The sequence below is a fragment of the Anthonomus grandis genome, chromosome 4, assembly GCF_022605725.1.
Source record: "Anthonomus grandis grandis chromosome 4, icAntGran1.3, whole genome shotgun sequence".
In the NCBI taxonomy this organism is placed as follows: Eukaryota; Metazoa; Arthropoda; class Insecta; order Coleoptera; family Curculionidae; genus Anthonomus; species Anthonomus grandis.
The window spans coordinates 32,514,890-32,535,081 of NC_065549.1; the positions used below are offsets into that span (position 1 = coordinate 32,514,890).

At 30.1% G+C, this 20,192-nt stretch overlaps 1 protein-coding gene across 11 annotated transcripts in view; it reads right to left on the reverse strand.

Moving 5' to 3' along the window:
• LOC126735053 (uncharacterized protein CG45076-like) overlaps positions 1-20,192 on the reverse strand; it is a 374,536-nt gene that overhangs the window by 210,363 nt on the left and 143,981 nt on the right. Inside the window, exon 1 of one of the 11 annotated variants that reach the window (XM_050438944.1) lies at positions 11,550-11,831. The exons of 9 other annotated variants lie outside the window; for them this stretch is intronic. The gene's annotated coding sequence lies outside the window, so the exon portion shown is untranslated. Of the gene's footprint in view, positions 1-5,487; positions 5,639-11,549; positions 11,832-20,192 lie in introns of those variants that run through there. One more of the 11 variants, XM_050438943.1, reaches the window with a different exon arrangement.

Below are 20,192 nucleotides of genomic sequence, written 5' to 3' on the forward strand. Positions count from 1 at the left end.
AGGAAAGCATTACCTAGATTTAATTTGTATTGGTTGACTCAATTTAAATCCAAATACAGATTTTTATTGTCCAAAAAGAAAACAAATCTTAATATGAAAATAATTATTAAAGTATTGACAGAAATATAATAATTTCAGTAATATAACAAATACAAAGATCAAACTCACTAATTGGTATAATTTAAAATTAACAGTAGGTAGTTGCTTAATCAACGATGAACTCAATTCTATCTGAAACAACAGATTTAAAATTATTTAAAGTCATGACAACTAGATCAACATCAACCCGTGACTAAACATCATTGAACCAGTTATATGCTTAATATATGGGCTCTTTCTTAGCCAAGTTAGTGCTTAGATAAAATACATTATGCCTTTTTGTAGGGATGCAGAAAACAGAAACATTTAAGGCGGATAAGAAATCTATAGCATCAGTTTGATTGTTGCATATTTTATACGAAAATACTAAATTTCTACAAACAGCAGATTGGTGAAGAAACAGTCCATCAAACCTTGAAAGCATTAACTGCTGACTAAATCCTCTCTCAGGCTCTACATAATCCACCTTAAAACTAACATATATGTAGAATTTTCATCGAACTAACTCGACCTTGTTAATATGCACTGCATAATTAGGAAACCATATTAAAGATACATATATTAGGCTTGATTTTATTAACATAAAGTTATTTTGCTTGAAGTATTAGAAAATAGTTCTTTTGATCTTATATGGAGACTAGATTCTTTAAGAAAGATCTTATGAGCATTAAAGGTAAGTCTTTGATCTAATTAGACCCGCAGGTCACGAACAGCGTTACAATTTGGAAGTGTCATTTATTAGGTAACCAAAGCCAATCTCAATTTTAAGCAAAGAAATTGCCAATTTCTTACATTTCTGAAGGTTAAGTGGGAGTCTGTTAAAGTTACACCATTTATAAACTTTATCAAGATCTGCTCACTGCTGCATGCAGTCATGACGAGTCTTAACAAAACAAAAAACCTTGTTATATTGCAACAAACAGTAAAAAGTTACTGTCAATATTTGGAGAAACCTCATTGATAAAAATTAAAAAAAAATAGATTGATTGCTCCCCCGGGGAGGCACCACTTAAGGCTATGTAGGTAGATGATCTAAACCCATTGAACACCACAAATTGCGGTTTACGTAATAAGTAGGACATGAAAAACTCTATTAGATATTTATAAAAGCCCATTTTGTAAAGTTTCTTCAAAGAATTCCATGATTAAACTTATCTACAGACTTAATAAATATTGTCTTACGCGTTAGACTTTAACGAAAAAAGGTAGATTGGATTTTTTTGAAAATTTGGCAACGCAGGTTGTTGTTTCTGATCTAATGATCTAAATTGCTTTTAAAGATGCAGCGTGGCTGATTATACAAAAAAATAGTATGATCTGTGATATCGCAAATATATACTGTATAGGTATATTTTAGCATTTTAAATTGACAATTACCCTCTAAATCTTTTTTTTATATTGTCCTAGACTTATCTCTAACAGTTTTAGACTTATATTATTAATATGCTTTTAAGTAATATATCTTGGTGATACATTGTTTATAATCAAAATGTCATAATTAAATTATAAAAAATTATATTATGAATATTTGGCAACTATTGAGTTAATATTAAAATAATGCATATTTTTTAGACAAGGTTATTTACAAATTATTAAAATATAACGAAATAACTATTTAAACCAAATTTTGATAAAGTTGTTTATTCTTCATGAATAATATAATCAACTAAAAAGGTTTAATGACGTGTTTTCCGTCAAATAACCAATAAACAAAAGAATTTTATTAATTTTGGTCAAAGCTGAAATCGCACAAACAGTTACCTGTAAGTATAAGTCAGTAACTTCTAATGCAGTCAATATTATACATATTTTAACCTAATTTCACGCCTTAGCTTTCATTAAAAGTACAAAAGATAACACAGGCTTAACTCTGTTGAACGGATTCTTGATAATCATAATATTCCCCAATACAAGTTTAAAATGTTTTATTGTGTTTTTGTATAATATTGTTATTTTAATGTTTTTTATTTTATAATGATACAAACGTTGTCTCGTTCATAGATTGTTCTTCGGGAATCAGTTGAACCTTCTACATCTCTTTGCTATTATTTGGTCACATTTTTTATAAAGAATTTAAACCACCATCTGTTTAAAACATTGTGGTGATGCTACTTTTTGATATAAGTCGCAGCACTGCATCAGTAAAAATATATTTGATCACATGTAATTACCTACGTTGCCAAGTTTTTTAAAAAATTCGATGTTTTGTTTCTGTATATGTCTAATCATGATAATTAGTATACAGGGTGTCCCATTATTAATAGTAAATATTTTAACAGCAGATTCCTTTCATAAAAATAATGAGGTTAAATTTTTCTAGTCCGAAAATGAAATGCAACCAAGATACAGGGTGATAAACATTAAGTTTTTTTTTTAATTTTGCTCATAACTTAAGCATTTGTTCTTTGTTTTTAATGAAATTTGGTCTGTGGGGGTTTCTTTATATGCCAAATACAAAACTTTAAATTTTTTTAAATCATCTCATAGAGGGCGCCACCAGCCTTATTTTAGTCTTTTTTAAACTCCATATCTTTTTTACACTTTGTATAATGTAATGTTTTATTATAAATTTCTATTCTGCAAGTGTTTTTCCTTAAAAAAATATACCTTAAAAATGTCCGTTCTTAGATTACCTAGATTTACCGTTCTCGAGATGTTTGGACTTAAAACTTACAATGCGCTCAAGAAAAAATGAATATTTTTCTACTTTAAGTTGAAAAAAAATAAGTAGGCTGTGTCTAACAAAAAAATGAAAACAAACAAAGTCACTATCACTGTCACGATTTATGTTTTTTTAGTTGCTGTGGCGCGTTATAGCTCACACAATTAGTTATTTTATTACCCTTTATTGCGTTATTTTTGTTAGTTATTAATAGTTCTGTTATTAATTGTTACTTGTTGCATTAGTGTTAGTGCCAGTAGTCTTTATTTATCACTTTAGGTTAAGATTCCTAGACATCAATATTTTTCTAATTCGGAAATACAAGATATGGTTTGTGTTTATGCTCAAGCAAATTAGAGCGGTTTAAGAGCTTGTCGACGTTATGCGCAATTGTATCTAAATAGGAGGCAGCCAGATTTAAAACTCTTTAAAAAAGGTTTACTAGAGACTTGGGGAAACGGGTTCATTCAGGCCAAAGCGAGATGTTGGGGGTCCAAATAGAAGAAGTGTTAGTCCAGGTTGCTGAAGATCCAGAAATAAGTGTAAGGCGTATGGCGGCAAGAACTGTAATTAGTAAGTCTTCAGTTTTAAGAATTTTTCATAGTGAGCGTCTTTATCCATACCATTTTACGCCAGTACAAAATCTTTTGGAGACAGATCTTCCAGCGAGATTAGATTTCGCTCGCTATATCCAGGAACAACAAAATCAAGATCACCTATTTATTAATAAAATTATGTTTACGGATAAAGCGACTTTTACCCGACCGCGACGGGGAATTTTTAGTTTTAGAAACAAATATTCACGGGATATTGCAAATCCAAACCTCATTACTGAAAGACACTTTCAACACGAACTTAAAGTTAATATTTGGTGTGATGTTAATGTAAAATGTAAGACAATTTTTTTAGGACCTTACGAGTTACCTCCAAATCTAAACGGTGAATTATATTTAAACTTTTTAGAAACAAAACTCATTGATTATTTAGAAAATTTGCCTTTAAATCTGCGCCAAGATATGATTTTTATGCAAGATGGCGCTCCTGCGCATTTTACTAGACCCGTGAGAGAATATCTTAATGCTAATTTTAACTGGATAGGACGTAGAAGTCAAAGATCTTGGCCCGCACGAAGTCCTGATTTCAACCCATTGGATTTTTGCGTATGGGGATACATGAAATCCATTATTTACAAAAATCAAATAAACACAAGGGAACAATTATTAGAAAAAATTCAAGCCGCTGCTGAGTCATTTCGAAATGAGCAATTATTTTTTAAGATTCTGCGGTCTTTTAATAAAAGAATTTTAAAATATTGAGACAAATGGAGGCCATGTGGAAAATTTACTGGCAAATATTGATAATTTTTATTTTTAAGTAATTATTTAGGTTTTAAATTTTTATTCATCAATCATTTAAAATGTAATATAGCAATTTAAATAGTTTAAAATATGGTTTTCATGGGTGTCTTTAAAATCTTTAAATGTAAATATCTAGAAAAAGAGTAATCCTAGAGACATTTTTAAGGTATACCTTTTGTAAGCAAAAATGCTTGCAGAATGCATATTTAAAATAAAAAGTAAAATTATACAGGGCGTAAAAAAGCTATGGAGTTCAAAAAACCACTAAAATGTGGCTGGGGGCTCCCTCTATGAGATAATTAAAAAAACCTAATAAAATTAGATTTGGCATATAAAAAAACTTCCAAATGCCAAATTTAGTTAAAAACAAAAAACAACTGCTAAAGTTATAGACAAAATTCAAAAAAAAAAATCAATGTTTATCACCCTGTATCTTGGTTGCATTTTATTTTCGGACCAGGAAAATTTAACCTAACCTCATTATTTTTATGAGAGGAATCTGCTATTAAAATATTTACCATTAATAATGGGAAACCCTGTATATTAATGCATTTCTGCCGTATAAAGAGGTTGTGAGCCAAAGATTAATAGTACTAATATGAGTATTAATAATTTAGTTACATTAAAAGCGGTTTGTCTGTATTAAATAATACATATATCAGTTTTTTTAATACAAAAATCATATTTCATTTGTTAATTGATTTAGCCCAATATAATGTAATTTCGAAAAACTCAAAAAAAAATCATAAATATATCACTTGATAAATATAGAACAAGAATATCTGAAAAAAGAAAATGAAAATAGTAAATACCGTCTTTAAAAATTTCCAATTTTTACAAGTCAGTTAACATTTACCCAAGCATATTGAATTATTTTTCATAAAAAAAATTTGTCATAAAAACCCAGACTTTTCTTATGATTTTTATTTTTTTCGACAAAAAACTACGTTTTCCATTTTCATGTAATATTTTTGAATAAAAAATGGTATATTTAGTCTACTATGTGGAATATTTAATCTAAGTTTTGAATTTAAAGAAGGTTTGTTCTTTCATCGTAGATTTATTTTAAAAAATCTTGTACTAAAGATGTCTTTCTTAATTAAATAAATTGCCATGATTTTTTTTAATGACTAATAAAAATACTTCATCTTAATAAATAATAAAAAATTGACGTCAACCAGCAAATAAAAACAAAAATAGAGCCAATTTTAAAATAGCTGTTATCCATAATATTTCGCATTCATTTTAAATAATTCTAAGTTTATGATAAATGTTCAGTATGGCTACCAAAACAAAAATATAATTGTAAAATATAATTAATTAGTACGAAATAGCATGGCATTTCGCTATGCATCTTATATTACTTACCGATATTTCAAGCTCGTATACACACGTTCGCGTTCGCTAAGATTGTCTAGTTAAAAAAACTACTCAAGGGATCTTTTCGAGTTTCTGGAATAACGCCAGACATTTATGATTGAATTTTGTCGTTTGTTTATGAATAACCGTATAATAAGTATTATTTAATAAGAGACTTTTTTTAAAAATTTAATTTTTTAATTGTGTTATAGAGTAAGTATATTTACAAAAAAATGTTATTAAAAACATATACTTCATTATAGAGTTTGTGCTTAACCAAAATGTTAATTAATTTAAGTTTTTGTCTTCTGTATATCTCTAAATTCTGTTGGACTGTTATGACTGCTAAATAATGAAATAACTAAGATGAGTTGGCAACCTCTAGAATTTTAAGGGATTACCAGATAAAGAAACATATAGATATGACTAAAAGGAAACTGTTACAACCATTTCTATTAAAACATTTTAGAAAAATGTGTAGTGTTTTTTAATCAATAATATGGCAAAGTCACATTTATGTTATAAACAAAGCTTATAATTTGGCTGTATTAATTCTATGAGTGTGATAGGTTATGTTTTTAATATTTAAGCATTATCGCTAAAAGTGCAGAATAGAAAGGGGTCTTAATTACCCAAAAATATGTTACGAAAAGAATATTTTTTTGAAAATATAATATATCCCAGTGCCGTAGACATTTAATTACAAAAAAAAACTAAAATGAGTAATATTTTTTATGGAAGGTATTATCAGACTCTTGTATTCAAGTAAAATATTTAAATTTTTATTGACAGAGCACCTTTAACCTCTATGGATTGTCATTAGTGCCAACGCGGTAAATAAGGACAAGATTTTTTTGTCCATATTATGTTGATAACGATTAGAAACATGATTTTAGATAAAATTTCTTTGTCCATCAAGTTCCAAAAGACACGAACAATTCATATTCTTAAAATGAAAATAAAAACTTAAACGAGCACTAAAAAAGTTTTAATCTCCATTTTAAGAATGTTTAGTCGTTTCTTTATAGGTCTTAAATCTTTCTAGAAAATCATTGACAAAATGGTGCAAAGAAAGTGTATTCAAACTTTTAGCCTAATTTTAATTAATAGCAGAGTATTAGAATAATTTTTTCTGTTAAAATTACGCTGTTTATAAATTAAATTAATGAATCTACGTAAAAACATAATTTTTAAATTCAATCGTTTTAATTCAAGCAAGCTATTTGGTTGTCTAAAATTATTTAAAATTTATAAATATTCATAACTTGGACTGGCAAAGTTATGTTTTAAACAACAATTTTTTATTTGACTTGAATTTTTTATGAGGTAGGAATAATACAGGGACACTCATTTCTCCTTAAATTTGCTTATTATGTGGTAAATTACCTTTAGCTTTAGTGCACCTTTCGAGGATAATTGCACAAGTACATCAAAAATATCGATAATTTTTGAGTGTTTTAAAACCTCAAGAGTTTGTATTTATATTTTCGTAAAATATACAAACAAACGATTGTAATTTGTAAAAGAAAAACATGTTGAATTAAAATATTATATGAGTATTTTAATGCACAAAAGAATTTTATTTAAATATTTCGCGATAGAATTAAACTGGAATCAAGAAAATTTCTATTAAATTGAAAATACAAAACAAAATTAAAATGGTTAAAAACTACAAGAATAACAATGAATAGTACAAATATTGTAATTAACAATATTTGCTTTAAAGTCGTAGGGTTTGCTTTTAAGTTGTATAGGTATTGTGGGTAATGCAATCAACGAGCGAGTGCTAATTTCAATTAAACACTTTTAAGAATCGGTCATCTTGCATTTTTTCAACCAAATATATATAGTGGTTCGCAGCCATCTGCATGTAAGGGGCCCGTTACTTTGTATTTGATTGTTCACTTATTTTAATTAACTTTTGTTCTCCAACACATTTCTTTGCAGGTTTTGATTCTACGGTTGCTCGTAAGCTATGATTTCTTAATTTGACTATTTTATTGGTCGACTGTTCTGCTTTTATACCATTTTCCTAATTGTGAGCAAATATTCACAGTGATAAATAGATGCTCGCATTCTATGTCTTGTCTTTTCTCCATACATTTTTTATATAGTCAGAGAGGGCAGATGTTTGGATTTACAATATGCCTGACCAACAATTCAAAAATGCGCAGGGCTTATTTTCTTAAGTAGTCTTACTTAAAACGGGATTGAACTCTATTCGGCTAGTTTTCTGACCTGCGTTGACCAGCTTGAACGTATATACACCAAAACATATTTTATATACAACCAAAAAACATAGTTTTTTGCAAATCGTTGGAAGCTTCCTCGCCACAAGCTTCTACTATTTTAATGAATTCGTCGACTTTTCAAAAATGTGAGCTTTGTTTTCTTTTTTACGGCTTCTCAATTAGAAAGACGAGGCTTTCAAGATTGTCCCTGTCAGTTTGCAAAAAGACAAGAACTGCCGCCAAGCATAGTCACTATTGATGCACTATTTTTTGAAGTTAGTTCTGTTATTTTCTGCTCTATTTCAAGGATACTATTTTCACTAAGACGAGACATTTTTTTAGTTAAATTGTATATACAAAAAAGTTTAATACTACTGTTAAAAAGAACTAAAGAATCTACATTGCCGATTAGAGAAAGTGATTAACTAACTGAAAAAAAAAATCATATAGTGACTTGAAAACCTTCGTTTTTTTGACTTTTTTTGTCTTAATAACCTGACGTTTAGTAATAATAAAAACGATCTTTGACGTTTCTAGATAGATAGATAAAAGATTTTATTTTTAGTGAACCACTACTACTTAATATTTAACAATCTTAAGGTCAGTAGTAAGTGACTTCTTAAATATTACACATCGCAGTTTCAACCTAATAGAGCACCGGTTTATTGCACTAATAAACACACTACAAAGATTACAATTTCTTGAAATATTTTCTGACTAATTGTATAGGCGCTTAGAATAATGGTACTATTTAATAAAATTGTTCGATCTGTTACTTCTTAATTTTTGTTTGTGGCAAAATGAATCTGCGATATGTTATTGATTGCTTAGAATGACTGAATGGTAGTAAGTTAAGAAGAGCTACAAGACAACGTTTTCTTTTCGCAATTCGACTTAATAATGCTGGTCATTTTGAATTAATTTTGTGCTGTCGTTTTTACTGTACTGTGTTTTATTAATTCTTGTTTTATTTATAACTTGATTTTTGCTAATGCCTATATAAATAAATAGTTTCATTAAGACTTAAATAAAGTAATTAATTGGTAATTAGTTGGCACACAAAATGTGTTACCTAACGAAAACAATAGCTTATCAATCATTTTCAATTTTATATTAGGACGAAAAAATTCTTTCAAATGGCAAAAAGTACCTTTTGGTATTTTTTCCCTTTACGAGATATGCCATTAATGTTAAAGAACCGTGAATAATATAAAGTACAGAAAAAGCAAGTAAGTAAAATTGAAAGCAAAGAAATATACAGTGTGGTGACTTTAACTGGAATAAATTCAATTAAACCTAATCAAAATTTATCTCGCAAAATTCCCGAGACTTCGACTTCGTCGATTTTTGTTTATTTTTTTTCACATTTCAAGATAGTTTTTGTATTTTTTCACCTACAGGGGGGTCCAAATTAACCCCAACTTTTTTTTTCAAATGGAAAGCTACTTTTTTTAAACTCTCATTGAAAAGAGCCCTTTTTCTTGATTAAATTGCCCTATTTACTTTTGTGATTATCTAAAGGAGAAATACGAAAAAAAAAACCATTAAATTATTAAAAGTTGCGTTTAATGTACAAGATGCTCAAAATGAGCACCATTTACTTGTTGGCAAAGCCCAAGACGATAATAAAATTCGTTTCTGACATTTTCTAACACTTCTGGAGATATTTGTCGGATTTCTTGCCTAATACGTTCTTTGAGTTCGTCTAGGTTTCCTGGTTTGCTCATATAAATTTGACTTTTCAAATGTCTCCACAGAAAAAAATCAAGTGCGGTGAGATCGGGAGAACGTGCCGGCCACTCGATTGCACCCCTTCTACCAATCCATCTGTTTGGAAAATTGTCATCTAAATACTGGCGTACATTACGGGCATAACGTGGGGGAGCACCATCTTGTTGCATCCAGATTCTTTCATCATACAAATCTGGATCGAACTGACTCGAATATAAGGCACGTAAGACTGGAACTAGTTCGTGTTCAAGAAATTCTAGATATTTTTTCCCATTTAAAGTATCATTGAAGAATATGGGCCCTATAACTTGCCTGCCAATTATGCCAGCCCAAACATTAGTTTTCTGAGGATATTGTGTATTAGTTTCCCTTACCCAGTGTGGGTTCTCGTCAAACCAGTAGCGATAATTCTGCTTATTAACATGGCCATTTAGGGTGAATGTAGCCTCATCAGAAAAAAGTATCCACTCCGAAGATATGCGATTTTCGTCAATGGCGCTCATCATTAATTCACAGAACTGAACTCTACGATCTGGATCGTCTTCCAATAACTCTTGAACGGGTTGCATTTTATAAGGTCGTTTGTTTGCACTTTTTGAAATTTCTAGCACAGATTTATAGAGTTTTCGCGAGCTACTCTTCTGGCTGCAGTTACCGGATTTTTTTCCATCGCTAACAATACATTTAATTGGGTGTCTTCATCGATTTTAGAAGACCTTTATCTTAAAACATCCCTCACGTGCCCAACTTCTCGAAATCTGCTTTCGATTTTACTAACCGTACCTTAGTTAATAGGAGGCAAATTTGGATATTTCTGCCTGAATAAGTGGACAACCTCTAGCTGAGTACGACTTCTGTCCCCATAACCAATAATCATTAAGATTTCAATCTTGTGGGATTCGGATAAATAAGGCATTTTTTCAATATAAGTTAACTTATTTAACAACTGGTTGAAACTCACTTTAACAGTGACACTACAACAATGTCAGGAAATGTCTCGATACCAATAAAATAAACAAACACGCCAAAAATTTACCAACACAAAATATTTCGAGACTTTTAATAATTTAATGGTTTTTATTTTTTTTTTCGTATTTCTCCTTTAGATAATCACAAAAGTAAATAGGGCAGTTTAATCAGAAAAAGGGGCTCTTTTCAATGAAAGTTTAAAAAAGTGGCTTTTCATTTGAAAAAAAAAAGTTTGGGTTAGTTTGGACCCCCCCTGTAGGTGAAAGAATACAAAAACTATCTTGAAATGTGAAAAAAAATAAACAAAAATCGACGGGTCTCAGGAATTTTGCGAGATAAAATTTGATTAGTTTTAACTGAATTTATTCCAGTTAAAGTCACCACACTGTATAATAACCACCTACATTTTCCTAAAAAAACATACTCTTTTATCAAAAACTATCAAAAAATAATATATAGGGCATCCATTTAATAAATTAAGGTCGATGCTCCTTTTTGATATAAGTGGCAACGATGCAAAACTAAAAATATCTTAGATAAATAATGCAAGGTACAAGCACAGATGTAAATAGCTCCGCACGAGCTAGCTATTTACATCTGTGGTACAAGCATGGTACCAACATATCCAAATTATTTAAAAAAATCCATATCCCGTTTTCCATAGAGCAGCATTTGCTATGAAGTAATTTCTAACAAAAAATCTATATATTCACTTCCTATATATTTATTTATAATACTTATTTTAATACCATTAAATAGTATTTATCTACAATATTTCTAAACTAAAGAAATATATATATAATCGACACATAATATATGAAATAATCCTATTATATCTCTTGAAATTTAAATGCCATACAAATTATTCCTCACCTAAAAAAGAAAAGCAGTTTAATTAAAGAAGACTTATTTTTTAAAGAATCTAAGTTTGCTAACAATAAATTTCATTTAAAAATATTAAAGCGCATATATATTTAAAAATAACAGAAAATAACAAATTAACTTAAGATTAATTTTTTTTTAATTATAAATAAATAAACTGAATTAAATTTAAATGAAACAGGAAATAAAATATTTATTAAATTATAACATAAAATTTAAAAAAAACTTTAAAAAACAAATAAAATTATTTAAACTTACTCGTATTTTTCTAAGGTGATGTTCTGTAGGCCATAAATCCAATAGATCATATGGGATATACGGAAATCTGGTTCGCCTCAGGGGCCAATATAAACTCAAATATTTGTCAAAAAAATAACGATGTTCAGTAGTATAGTTAAGCTTCGCTCCGTAAGTTCTATTATAATTTAACATAAGCATTGTTTAACCTTTAAATTACTTAAAGTTTAAGAAGCTTTAATTGTCCGGAGAGATAATCTGAACGGGATTGTTTTCAAAAGTGTTGAACACAAACACAAAATGTGTCTGTGCTAAGTAAATATATAATATAAAATTATTTAATTTAACGCTTTGAAGGTTTGCCAAACTTGAATATTTTCGTTTCAAAAAAAATAGCGGCACGTTTATCATTTTTTGCATTGGTTTAAAATAGACCAGTTGTTATTTGAGAAAACGATATGTTTTGGTCTGGAACAGAATGTATATTTTTAAATTTAAACTCGACGTAAGATTTATGTAATTTTTATTTTGTTATGCTCATTAATTCAATGTAAATGCCAAAAATACTGATGATGCTCTAATGTAACCAATGACTCGTAAAGCATTGTTTATCTCCTAAAAAGAAGCGATGGTTTTATATCAACAAAAGTTTTGGTAATCAAAATATATACTTTAATTTTTTTGTTCAGTAATATCAGATAAAAATGGTATATTGTTTTCAGAACTGTCAATTATTTTAAGAGCTTGTAAAACTCATCAAAATTCGTTATTGATTTTCGACCACTGCGGTGTAAAAACTTACGGTCAATTGTATGCGGAAGGGTTTCCTGGTTACCTTTAAGAAATCAACCGGATCCTTACGGATATTTGTAAATGAAGTTATTAGACTTTGTAATAAAGTACTTTAAAGACCGATCAGGAAAAGACCGTATAAAATGGTGCGCTTAACTTAAAATATGATATTTTTTTTGGAAGACACTTTAAAGTTGAAGTTTCTTATGGTAAAATTTGGAATACAAAATGACAACAATAGTATTAGCATTATCATTGTCAATGGGTATAAGCATTTAACCTGAAGATCATCCTAGAAGAATTACATTTTATCAATGCCTTTTAGAAAAGTATAACTTAAATAAAGATTAATTTTGTGTAAACGAGATCACATCTATATAAAATGAGAAACAGAAATTCTAACTTAATCAGAACAAGAACTCATTTTCAGCATAATTTTTCATTGAATTTTTGAGCTGGCATTGTAGATAATATGTTTATTGAACCTTATGTTTTTTAATTTTAACGGACCGGTGAAGCTTATTTATGACAAACAGTTTATCAACATATACCAATTATTAAATTTCCGAATAAATCGATGGTCTCAGAATTTCTTGGCCTGGACGCTCCTTGGATTTGCGCCTTGCAATTTTTTCAATAGCAAAGAATTTAATCAACACCGCATTGGAAATGCTTATTATATTTTTCGCAGACATATTCACATACGCTCGAAAGGGCGTGGGTACGCTGAGCAAGATTTTGTAATAGAAAAAATAGGCAATTGTTTCAAATTTTTTTTGTTAATCCGGAATACATTTTATAGTTTAATAATATCTCCAGTTCTGTCAATTAAGTAAAATTTATTCATATTAACCCATTTGTATATGAGAATTTTAAATATCAACTTTTTTGATAAAAAGTAGTATACATAAAGGAAGTATAAATTTTCAAACATCACCTCTACAGGGTGGTCTTCCGGGAATGGCATCAATGGATTATAGTAACATATCAATAATTTAGTAACGTGGAACAATCATTAAAGAATATATGTGTAATAAAGAACAGAAAATGCCAAAAATATCAAAGTATTTTGATAGTTTTGGAATTTTCTATAAAACAGAAAAAGGACGCTAATTTTTTTAATAAAACACTCTTATATTATTCCATCTGGGAATCTTAGCATATTCTATACATCCCTTACAAAAGGCATTTGAGATATATGCAACTCGTAAAAAAAAATAATTATAACGTACATATTTTAAATGTATACGAAATATAGAGATCGTGTTATCGTGAGTACCTACTGTATTTCCCAAAATAATGGCAACACCGCTTGGTTGCGGCTTGCAGGCGGCGGAATTTTTCGTTTTTATTTTTTGAATCGGAAGTCAGCAGACCTCACTTTGCTGTGTTACTGCACGTTGCATTAATAATTTTTGAGCGTTTTTTCGTAATTTTTTTCACTATGGCTGTTTATACCCCTTCCGAAAGAGTTCAACTAATTAAATGGTTTTATGGAGGCAATTCGGCAGTACAATGTAGAGATTTGTTTTCAGTGACATTTGAGAATAGACCGATTCCTTGTGCAAAAATGGTTTTAAATGTGGTTACAAATTTTGAGACATCTTTTTGTCTTTAAAATTGTAAAAAATGCCATACAAAACATCAAGAACCACCTGTTGAAGTGGTCCAGAATATAGAACGGCGGGAAGAAATGGCTTGCAGTACCCTAGAACTTGATTCGACACGGTCCACTAGAAGTGTTGGAGTGGAACTGGGAATGAGCAATAAAACTGTTACTTGTATCTGGAAAAAATATAGGTACAAATGTTTCAAGTATTCAAAAACTAAGGAAATATTTCCTGAAGACCAGTGGCGAAGAATGGAATTTTGTGAAACCATGATGGAAAAGGCAAATGAAAACGAATATTTTTTGAAAAATATTTTGTTTTCTGATGAATCGTCTTTTCCATTACATGGCAAACACAATTCTTCCATTGTTCGTTACTGGTCTCAGGAAAACGAGCACAGAAGTTTTTAGTTTCGTACCCAGTATCCTCAGAAATTGAATGTTTGGGCAGGTATTTTGGGCGACAATCTTATAGGGCTATTTTTTATTGATGGCACTTTAAACGCCCAAAAGTAGTTGCCCTTGAGTTGCTGCAAAACCAAATTCTTCTTGCCATTCAAATCCTACCTGATGTAGACCTGGGATCGGTTTATTTTCAGCAAGATGGCTGTCCTGCTCATAACGCGGCTAGGGTAAAAGAATTTTTAACAAATACTTTTCCTAACCGCCTTATTAGTGGGACTGGCGATATTAAATGGCCTCCTTAATCTCCAGATTTGTCTCCAAATGACTTTGATCTGTGCGGTTACCTTAAGCAGGCCATCTACAAGCATGAATTTAGTAGGCCAACAAATTTAGAGGAGTTGCAAAATAAAATTGTCGAAGGTGCCAATTCCATTTTACCGAAACTCTTTTGAAGGTGCGAAATAGCTTTTACAATAGGTTAAGTTTTTGTTTAGCGAAAGAAGGCGGTTTATTTGAGCCTTTTAATTAAAAAATGATATATTGTTAAGTTTGTTTATTAGAGTGTTATTTCTGATTTTTCATTATATTTTTATCAATGTTCATATTTTATTTTTTATTAGAATAACGCTTTAATTTTCATTATGCAAAACACAGCATATTAAACATTTTAAGATTACAATTCTATGCGGGTTTTGCACATTGTCATATCTGTAAAACCCGTATTTTGAATAAATATTTTAAAAATGCCTGAAGTTTCTCGTAATATTTTGGGACATTTTGTCGCCAAATGACGCAGCTCCCACGAAAGATGTTTACTAATAATCCCGTCCTCGGGCCGGCCGGAGCGGTGCTCTGCCGCAAGCACTCATACACGCGCGACGTTGCAAAATTTCACCTCTATGCGGTTTCCTATAAGTAACGAACGAAAACACGATCTGTTATAACCTACATAGTTTTTAGATTTTCACGTAGACATTAAAAATTAAGTAATATATATAAATTAACGGGGCCATTTACTTTTAATATAAAATAATGCAAATTTCCAAAGTGTTTTAATATCTTAGTCCCCTAATGACCTTACAACGTTGCAAAATTTTAATATTTTGCTATTCACAGATTTCTTAAACTCGATCGATGCAGCCTACATCTTGCATAAAGAATATCCTTAAAAGGTCAAAATTCTGCAGAGTTTCTGCATTGCATTAATTAGCTTGCAAAATAATTGTTGCGTCTTGAATGCATTGCCACAGTTCCTTTTTATAATTCACTCTTATTTTGTATACCATAAATTTAATAGGTCCCTAGCAATAAAAATTCAGAGGAGTCAAATCTGGAGAATGTAGGAACCAATTTACTGGGGCGTCATTGCCTTTACCTATCCACTTATTTGGATACCGACCATTCAAATATTTACTGAAGAATGTAGTGGAGGACCATCATGCATAAACCACATATCGCTGGGAAAATAAATATGTAAATCTTCCAATAAAGCCGGCAAATTATTTTGTAGATGCTGCTAATAAATCTCTCACGTTAATCTTAGATAAAATAATGAAATTCCCAATTATACCAGCCGATAAATTAATCTTAAATTCGTTTTAAAAATGGTGTTTTTTTACTGCATGTGAATTTTCTTTAGCATATACGTATTCATTAAGAAAATTCTCTTTGTGAAATAAGCTTCGTCGGTAAACAGAATTGTATTGCCAAAGTTTAAGTCTCTTTTTCTTTATATAATTATAAAATTACAAAAATTTGAGAGTATTGCAGTATCTTGGGATAAATGGGTCTCTGGGAGATCTTGAAAATGTTGGATAACTTGAAACACGATGATTTGGAACCTTTTAGAATAGACATAAACAAAATCGCGATAATTGCCTTGATAATAACCAAACACTCGTAACGAATCGGTATAATCTTCATTACTATATTGTACAGCCGCCATAACAAATCATTAAGAAAGCAATAAGAATTTAAATGTTGTCAAAGTTTAAGAATAGTGTATTAGTATGATTTATCAAGCTATTGAAACGACTAAACAATATTTAGCTAATATTTTCTTAGGTAGCTATAAAATGTGACTACTCTTAAAATTTATTAAAAAAAAAACACTGTTGTTCCACCAAAACAAAACATTAAAAGTATAACCATTTTAAACAATTAAAAGTGCAGTGTGAAGTGCTCTCTGATGGCGAGAGTGAAAGGGTATGCATATTTCGATTTTGCCCCAAAAAAAATCCTGTATAATGGTACATCGTTATAAGTGCTGTAATAAGAGTGTTTCGTGTATTCTATAAGCTAACACAAATTCCAATTACAATATTTTTGTGATTCGCATTCTATAAATGCAGTCTAATTCCTAAATCTTAATTCTAATACATTTTAATACCTACATAAATTTAAATATACCCTCACTATATTCTAGTTAAATTCGCATAGTATTAAGTACCTGATATATTTGGAGATAGTGGTAGAAAACCCTTGATGATGAAATATTTCTATAAGTTCATTAGAACATTAGAAGTAGAGGGACATGGATTATTTCTTTACGGCTTAGGTTCGAGTTGGGTTATTTGAGTTTATTATTAAACACTGACATATTTTTTATTCCTGATGAAATCTTACGTTATTCCAAACATAAATTTTTACCATACTCACTTTCGCCAAGGAACACGATAAGAGAACCTATTTAATTACAAGCCCATCCTAATTATGTCAGAGAACCAGTACTTGGGCACGGGGAAAGCCTAGGGTAATATCAAAGTTAGTATGCAACTGTGTAGTAGCAATTAAATTTGTAGTAGACGTAAACTCAGTAAAAGTTAGATATGCTGGATATGCAGAATACCAGAAACTAAAAAAGTAAGGGTAGGATGTACTACTTCTTACATTGGAAAGAGACTTGCTGCTCTAGGAGTACCAAAAAGTACTATAGGGAGAAATTAATTTCTAGCTCAATAATTAAAAACAAAATCTGATCTATTACAACTACAGAAATTTCACAGTTAAATTAACTAAACATATTTTAAGGTATATAGTTTAGATTAGATAAATAAGAAATAAAACTTCAACATAAGAAAGTATTTCTATTTTAAAGTTTAGGGCATATCTAGGCTATTTTTAAAAAGAATGATTAATGACTAAAAATACTTTTTTTTAATTCTTTTTTCTTTAATTTATTACCTTAAATATTAAATTTAAGCTTACATTTTTACGTTTCTACTAATTAGCAAAGACATTTGTGATTTATTCGTAGTATGTTCTTACAGTCACTTTACATGAATAGAAACTTTCATATAAAAAGAACGTTGGACTGTAGTGTTTGCAATGCTTGAGTATCTATCATAACTTATAATCTGTTAGGCAGTTTTCAATCGAAAAAAAAATTTACTTCAAAAACTCCAAAGTGCTGGTTTAAGATTCAACTTGAATATAAGTAAATATGATGATATTAATCCAATAGTACAAATTGGCCAGCTTTGGATGAACGATTTGTATTACAGTCGGGTACACTTATACATAGATCGCTGCTGTCTACAAAATTGGCCTGCATAACCCGTTAATTTCAAATACTAGTGTTCGCTAAAGGAGAATGCGAAATAGTCAAAGCTTTGTAATTGCAAAACATAAACCTTAAAGCGGAATTTCCACGCTTATTTTGTTTCAATGGGCCTGAAATGTGTAATACCTAAAATAAGATGCCCCGTTTATAGAATAAACAAAAAAATATATAATCTTTAATAAAATAAATATTAAAATTTGTTTCATATCATAATTTTCTATAAATTATCTCTTATTAGATCAAGCATTTCTAATTATACATATAGTTAGTTAAATATATAACATCAGTTGTATTCATATCGGTTAATATTAATAGCTTCTCATCACTTACTGCGTAAAAGGTTGAGTCTAATTCTAGATAGTAATCTAAGTTATATTGAGTATATAATAATACGCGTATGCAGAGTTAATGCAGTATACGTCACTTTAATTTTGTGAAAGTAATTTATAGTTTTGATTTACTATATAGCAAGGGATAAACATCAAAATCAACTTAAATTATGTATGAGATTAATTGGAGGACTTCGCCATGGAGAGCTCAGAAATCCGGTTAAACTTAGGAATTTGGATTGGATTAGAATAGTTAAAATATATATATGCTTCATTCAGTTATAAAATTCTTAGGAAAAAGACTAGGTATTATTGATTATTAGTTAGCGTACAGAATAATAATACTTATATGGTAAGGTTAAGGAATTTTCTAACCAGGTTACTAACGTGTGCAGTATTGTTGCTTTTTGAAATTACTTCCTTCTGTCATACATTTGTTTTTTTCCCTTAAGTTGGAACTTGCATAGCCACTCGAAAGAATATGCCGAAATTTGAGCAATTTGATAAAAAGACAGTGAAAAGAGGAGACATGCAGTGTCTTTGCAATAATTATGGTACAATAGCATTCAACTGGATGGATACTAAAGAAGTAATGGTCCTAAGTAACTGTCATACTGATCATGTAGTTGAGGTTGCAAGGACTGGTACAGATGATAAAAAAATGACAGTAAATTGTCCCGAAGCAATACACACATATAATTCCTTTATGGGGGGCCTAGACATGTCCGATCAACTTACAGGCCTATATGACATTGACCGCAAGTCATTAAAATGGTGGAAAAAAGTTTATTACAAGCTATTGTTAACCACAGCAGTTAATGCTTGGATAATCTTCAAGGAACTTCGTAACAGAGATACTCCGTTTCTGACATACTTGGTAAATCTGGCAGAACAACTGATAGGAATTGGACGTGAAAATGCTGCTTTAATTCGCAAGAGATCATTTGTTAGAACCACAATATCCTCTAAAAATATGATTAATGTTGGAGACCATCTACCTATCCTTTTAAAAACCAGAAGAAGATACCGTCGTTGTGTTTAGCAAAAAGTAGAAAAAAGCACGGTCATGTTATGCTCCGCCTGTGACGTACCACTATGTAAAGAATGTTTCTCATCTTATCATTTCTAATGTTGTATTTCTTTGAAAAAATAAATAATATGATTTTCTTGATCTTGGTTTATTTTACTATTGGGACATATAAAACCCAAACAAATATACGGCTGGGACATATATAGCCCACACTATACTTACGTTAAAAAAATTAACTTAAGCTATTTTTGTCATTGCGGTAGGTACCGTAAAACGGGGTTACTTTGCACTGAGCAGGGAAACTTTGCACCGAACATGTAAAATTATATTTTCTGTAATCCTCCTCATAATTTTGTTCAGATATTTCTACTACCTCTAGAACACATAGGCAACATGGCAATACGTTACCAACGCGCGCGTGAATATTCTCCTGGTCGCCAGTTTTTTATCAGCAACCGTCCGAATATTGACCTAGAAATTCTATGATTTTCTGGCTTTGCAAAATCATACTGTGCAGAGATTCCCAGAGTACAAAAATTGGTAAGTACACGTCTAAAGGCTTATACTATAACCGATTGTGATTTGTAGTTGTTAAAATAATGGGTTTAAACAAGGATAGCAATAAAAAAAAACATTGTTTACATGTGCACTTATAACGTGGAATTGGGTATACTTTGCACCGCTCAAGTGGTGAGCACAAACTCAACTCAATACAAGATGGCATGAGCACAAGAGTTGCCGCTGAATCCTTTAACATTCCAAGGAGAACTATTTTTTATAAATTAAAAGGAACACACGCTAGAAAACCTGGATACCCATCAATATTCTCTTATTAAGAGGAAAGATGTTTCGTACAATGCATTCATAGCCTTAGTGATTCTGGGTTTCCTATTACTGCAATGGAATTGCGACAAATAATCAAGAGCTATTTAAATCG